General features: G+C 44.1%; 1 pseudogene; it reads right to left on the bottom strand.

Moving 5' to 3' along the window:
• Positions 1–2,173: 2,173 nt before the first annotated feature.
• On the bottom strand, positions 2,174–2,833 carry LOC111952213 (achaete-scute homolog 1b-like; annotated as a pseudogene).
• Between the last annotated feature and the right edge of the window lie 3,167 nt (positions 2,834–6,000).

Raw genomic sequence — 6,000 nt, 5'->3', positions numbered from 1 at the left:
AGAACCTTTGGGTTCCATATAGGTTCTATATGGAACAAATTTCAGTTCTATATAGAGCCTTAAGGGGTGCCATATATGAAGCATCCAGATGCTGTTATTCTAAGAGTGTAGACTCATTCCATTGCTTATCAAAATGTTGGTATCTGTTTCGTAAATCCTGAGTCAGTATGTTTTAGAATTCAACCCAAATACGCAAAACATATTGGCCTTGCATATTATATCAGCCTCGATCCCAGTCTTCTGACAGTTAGGTTTTATTATGATTCCAAAGAGAGATAAAGTAGCCTATACCCGATGAAATTAAACGAGTTATTTCTCTTCTGCCTCGTAAGTTCTTCGGCATCGATGTTTATTTACAATGGAGGCTCCCCCATAATACGCATAATGAGACGCAAAGGCAGACACAATAGTGGCACAATGGGGTGTGTGCTCTCCATTTCGCAGGAGATGGGCTTTTTGATGGGTTGTGTGCGCCCTGAAAAACACAGTCGGGGATAAAAGTAGTCTACAAACCAAGGTTTTATGAGACTGTTTCTCAATCGGCCATAAGAATTTTTGACCCGCTGCATTGTCTTTCCTGACTTCGCTGAGCCATATTTCAAAGTGACTATAGGGCCTACCCCTTTGAAGAAAGTGAATAGTATATACCTCTCCCTCCCTCCCTCCCTCCCTCCCTGCCATCTCTCTCTCTCTCTATCGCCCGCCCGCATACCCTCCCTCCCTCTGTAAAAAGTGACTACCCCTTGAAGAAAGTTAATAGTATATACCTCTCCCTCCATCTCTGTATCGCCCGCCCGCCCGCCTCTCTCTCTCTATATAATATATCGCCTTCCCTCCCACCTCCGCTCCAGGCCTCCGTGTTATTGGGCGGAGAGAAAGCGAATGAAAAAAAAACAATTGCAGTGCATGAAACGTAATATTACTCCCCGTTCTTTATACAGACAAAGCGCAAGGCATGGTGCACGTCTTTAAATGGTTATTGAGTTTCACACAGCTGCGCAAGTTTCTCCCTTGTGTGCCAAAACAGCTTGGTAAATGGTCAGACTTGGTCTTTGAATAGAACCTCAGAAGAAGTCTCTGTTTGCTCAGTGCAGACAATCAGATATATTTGCAAATCTGATTCAAGTGTGTCTACATAATAATCAAATCATATAGCTATATTTGTGAGTATGCCTGTCAGGCATATACCTACTATTTGACAAGGCTGAGAAATAAATTAAAAACTTTGTCCACATAATAATGCAACAACATCATATAATTTAATATAAATAGAGATATCTTTATTCATAAAAAAAAACTGTTTACACAAAATAAACTTGTTAAAATCGCATATGTACACTTTAGGGGGCTACGAAAAACGGAGAGCAAGTGCATACATTGATAAAGGTCTTCATACCACGAAAACCTTCATCTTTCACGGGAGGAGTGTAAAAGATATTGTGACCAATCGCATGACGCAGAATATGTGCCAATTCAATTGTCCAGTTGTCCAGATCATACTTATCACATCTCATGAGCTCTCACTGTCAGCAAAGTGGCGGTGTTGGTGGTTGCAGGAACATTTGTTTTTATCTCAATTAACAAAAATTAATCTTTATATTTAAAAATAATAATTCAATTTCAGACAATGTACACCAACAAAGTTTATTTCAGATGGCGGGTCATCTTCGATACAATCTCCCCTCAGATGCAGTCAGTTGAAGGAGTCTTGCCCTTATCTGAAACTGTGTCAACAGCAAAGCCTTGAGCCACAACCGGTGTACCTCTTTGGCTACTGTGCGGACTGCACCGATGCTGTTTCATTTATAATGCACTTATTCAAAGTCATCAATAAATAAATAATTCAAGCGTCACCTTGCAGTCATTCGACGCTTTGTCCATGCTGAGCGCCACACAGTATCTCCCCGTTGTTCCGAGGGGAACCAAAGGGCCGTTCGTTGTACTCCCTCCTCTCTTGTAGCATAGCAACGGTAACTCCGCTTTACTTTCCTCTCTTATTGCTTTCACCTGCAAACGCTGCCTGGTGAGGGGGAGAGGAGAGAAGTAAGGGGTGCCAAGAGAGTGTTCACGGTGCCTCACCTTGCAGAGTGAATCGAATAACTTGACATTATTTTCAACTTCGAGTCACTTCTGTCAGAAGAAACCCCTGCCTATACACAGGTGCCCGCCTATACACAGGTGCTGTGGGATGGTAACGACAATTAGGCTACCGGTGTCTCAGTATCTGTCGAACCAGGTGGTAAAGTCCAGCAGCTCCTGCTCCTCGGAGCTCAGCGGCTTCATAGCTCCCCTCGTCGGAGGGAACAGTGGGAGTGGGGTGACTCTGGCTCCGCCGAGTAGCTGTCGGAGATGTAGGGAAGGCACCCCGCACTGGAAGGCGGCTGACACATGCATCATGCTCGTCTAGTAGCTGCTGCAGAGCTCGAATATACTCCACGGCGGACCGCAGCGTCTCCACTTATTCTGCCATCTTCTTGTTGGCTGCCCGTTGGGCACGTGCTGACGCAGCGTCTGAAAGCCCATGTTGACCTGCTTGACTCGGTTCCTCTCGCGCTCGTTTCGCCGAGCCACGGCAACGGGGAGTTGCTGAGGGATGGAGTAGCCGAGTCCGTTAAAACTGAGCCGCCGCTTGCAGCGCAGGAGCTCCGGGGAGCTGGAGCGCTGTCTTTTCAGCACGGTGGTCTTGCTTTGGTAGCCGGCTGCAATGGTGTCATTGGGAATTGCGCACTCCCTGGGCTGGAGCGTGCAGGGTGATGGTGTGCGTCTCTCCGTCAGTACAAATGGGCATGCGGTTCTGCGCCAGTTGCGTGGTGGTGATGGTGGTAGTCTCCATCTTGGTCGGTGGTGAGACAGGCCTACTGACAGATCGGATTTGCAACAGCGCACCCTCACTGACAGAGAAGAAGATAAGAAAGTATAGACAGAGGTTGACAGTGCACTGCTCTCGTGTCCTTCGCGTGGGACGTGTGGCTATAGCTGAAGCGCTGTGGCTTTTTGGTGTCCAAGTCTTCTTGACCGCGCTTGCTTACTCCACGAGCCGATCTGACCAAACTGTGGCAGCACTCCTCTTTCAACACCGCGCCCCACCAACACCCACCCCTTTGGAGATGCACGCTTTCCCCGCGAGGCCCCGCCCCGCTGTGTGATTCTTCTGCTAGCTACTCCGCGGAGCCAGGCGCGTGGCTCCAGGAGCTCATAAACAATCCCGAGCTTTCACTGCGCAAGGAGCACGCGCTGGGCTCATTTACATTCCAATGTCTCCAACTGTGAAAGCCAGTGGTGGATTCAAACGGCCTGCAACCGGGCAAAAGGAAAGGCAAGACAGAGAGAAAGGAAAAAAAATAGGAGAGAATGAAAAAAGTGAATGTTTGGTGCTTAATGCCTTTTGAATTTGACAATGTACACCCTGGCACGTCTTCAAATTATCAGTCTCTCCCCTTTCCACCTCTTCTCCTCGCTCTTTAAAATCTCAAATACCAAGGACGCTTCTTCCGGTATCCAGGGCTACAGCCATTAAGAAAGAAATAAAAAGGCAAGCGTGTCTCTGTGTGTAGAATTATAGACCTTGCATAGAAACACGATTCATTTAAGGTAATATGAGTTGTGGGTATGTCTGCCGTGCCCAATGACCGCACAACGAGTGCGCTACAGGTTGCACATTGTCTGCATAGAGATTCAAGCATCTACTGCCTGGCAATATTGGCAGCTGACGATCGGTTGGATTCTGTGTGCCATCTATCCGTAACACTCAAATGCAAGCCTCAATTGTCATTCGTAAAACGTATATTCGCAAATATGGATTTGGGTGTTTAGGCTTACAAATATGTTATACTAGGCCTATTCAACGAGGGCAGTTATTACGACCACATTGGACTATTATAAATATACACTTTAGGTACCACCCTGAACTTTGGTTTTCGTTGAGGCTGCATTTTCCCCTTGGTCAATGTTGGTTGTCGTTTTCAGCACCAATTCGACTGGACAGCACTGTTTGCAACCAAACAGTCCTTACGTTAATTTATGGTCAAATGGCTGCCACAACCTAATCACTCCACATAATGTGTAAAAAGGACAATAGGCCTTTTGATTAGTTCCTCATTCCATTTGTTTATTAGAAATGCAACATTTTGTATGATAACTCGTAACATTCTTTCCGCCTTACAAAAACGTGAGTGAAACTGAGCCGATTTTCAACAAATAGTCTCAAATTGAAAATCAATGCTCTTCTACGGCCTCTCTTGTTGTGTATTGTAAACTAATATTACATTCAACGCGAGACATCTCGATATTCTGGTCAAGTCCGCGTAAAAAATAAAACGTAGTCGTACCTCTGGCGATGAAACAGAACATCAAGCCGTACAATCGTTGTATTTTCCATATCGCTATCCGCCAGTATGAGAGCAGCAGTGGCATAAGCCTTCGAAGATTGGTGCTATAGGCTTTCAAAGGAACCGATGTCAATAGGCCACTTTCCTATTATGAGCTATTGATTATTATTTTGTCTCCCGATTAAAATGATAGTCCAACAAGAAAGCACAATAGACTACTTGGTGTACGCGGGCATTCTTCGATTACACACGGGTAATGATTGGAGCATGAAAAACTCAGCAGCGTGCAGTTTCTTGACACAAAACAGGTGCGCACTGGCACCTAATACCTACCCCATTCAAAGGCACTAAATATTTTGTCTTGCCCATTTACACTGAATGGCACACACACAATCCATGTCCTAATTGTTTCAGGCGTATTATTTTAACCTGTTCTCCTCCACTTCATCTACTGGATTTGAAGAGGATTTAACCAAGTGACATCATAATGGGATCATTAATTTCACGCTGGATTCACACTTAGTCAGGTCTGTCATGGAAAGAACAAATGTTCTTAAATGTTGTGTACACTCAGTGTATACACAGCACCTGTCCAAAAGTTTGGAACACCTACTCATTCAAGGGTTTTTTCTTTAATTTGTACTATTTTCTACTCATTGTAAAGAATAAAAGTGAAGCATCAAAAGCAACATACCAGTCTCTATTTAAGATAGTGCTGAATAAATTGCAAGACAATTGAGAGAGGATGGAGACAGGGAGAGAGGGATCAGAGACAGAAATCAGAGACAGACTGATATAGAGAGAGAAGGTATAACATATAGACAGAATGGCAGAATGGTGTGGAGGAGACACACAGAGCAGAAAAAAATCGAGAGAAATTGGTGTTTCTGATGGTCTCAATTCGCCAAAGAGAAGCCAGTTTGGATTTCCCCCTAAACTCCCGGAAATAAGGGGATTTTGATACGAAGAACTCTCTCTCTTACTTGTCTGGCTTCAAATCAATAACATGCTCTCCTCTCTGTGCTGCAAAATGCTCGAATCATTTAGATGTCTATACTGGTAAGAAACTGGTAAGAAGAGTTTGCGCACAATCCATCCTCTCCTCGGGGGTCATGTGCGAGCAAGGAGGCCTACAAACCTGACTCAGTTACACCAGCTCTGTCAGGAGGAATGGGCCAAAATTCACCCAACTTATTGTGGGAAGCTTGTGGAAGGCTACCCGAAACATTTGACCAAAGTTAGACAATTTAAAGGCAAGGCTACCAAATACTAATTGAGTGTATGTAAACTTCTGACCCACTGGGAATGTGATGAAAGAAATAAAAGCTGAAATAAATAATTCTCTCTAGTATTATTCTGACATTTCACATTCTTAAAATAAAGTGGTGATCCTAACTGACCTAAGACAGGGAATTTTTACTAGGAATAAATGTCAGGAACTGTGAAAAACTGAGTATAAATGTATTTGGATAAGGTGTATGTAAACTTCCAACTTCAACTGRACTGATCAAAAATATAAACTCAACATATAAAYTGTTAGATCCAGAAATGTTCCATAAGCACCAAAASCTTTTTTGTCTCAAATGTTGGGCACAAATTTGTTTACATCGCTGTTAGTTAGCATTTCTCCTTTGCCAAGATAATCCACCCACCTGACAGGTGTGGCATATCA

This window comes from Salvelinus sp. IW2-2015, linkage group LG26 (genome assembly GCF_002910315.2).
Source record: "Salvelinus sp. IW2-2015 linkage group LG26, ASM291031v2, whole genome shotgun sequence".
NCBI classification, from domain to species: Eukaryota; Metazoa; Chordata; class Actinopteri; order Salmoniformes; family Salmonidae; genus Salvelinus; species Salvelinus sp. IW2-2015.
This window is presented reverse-complemented; position numbering and strand designations above follow the sequence as displayed.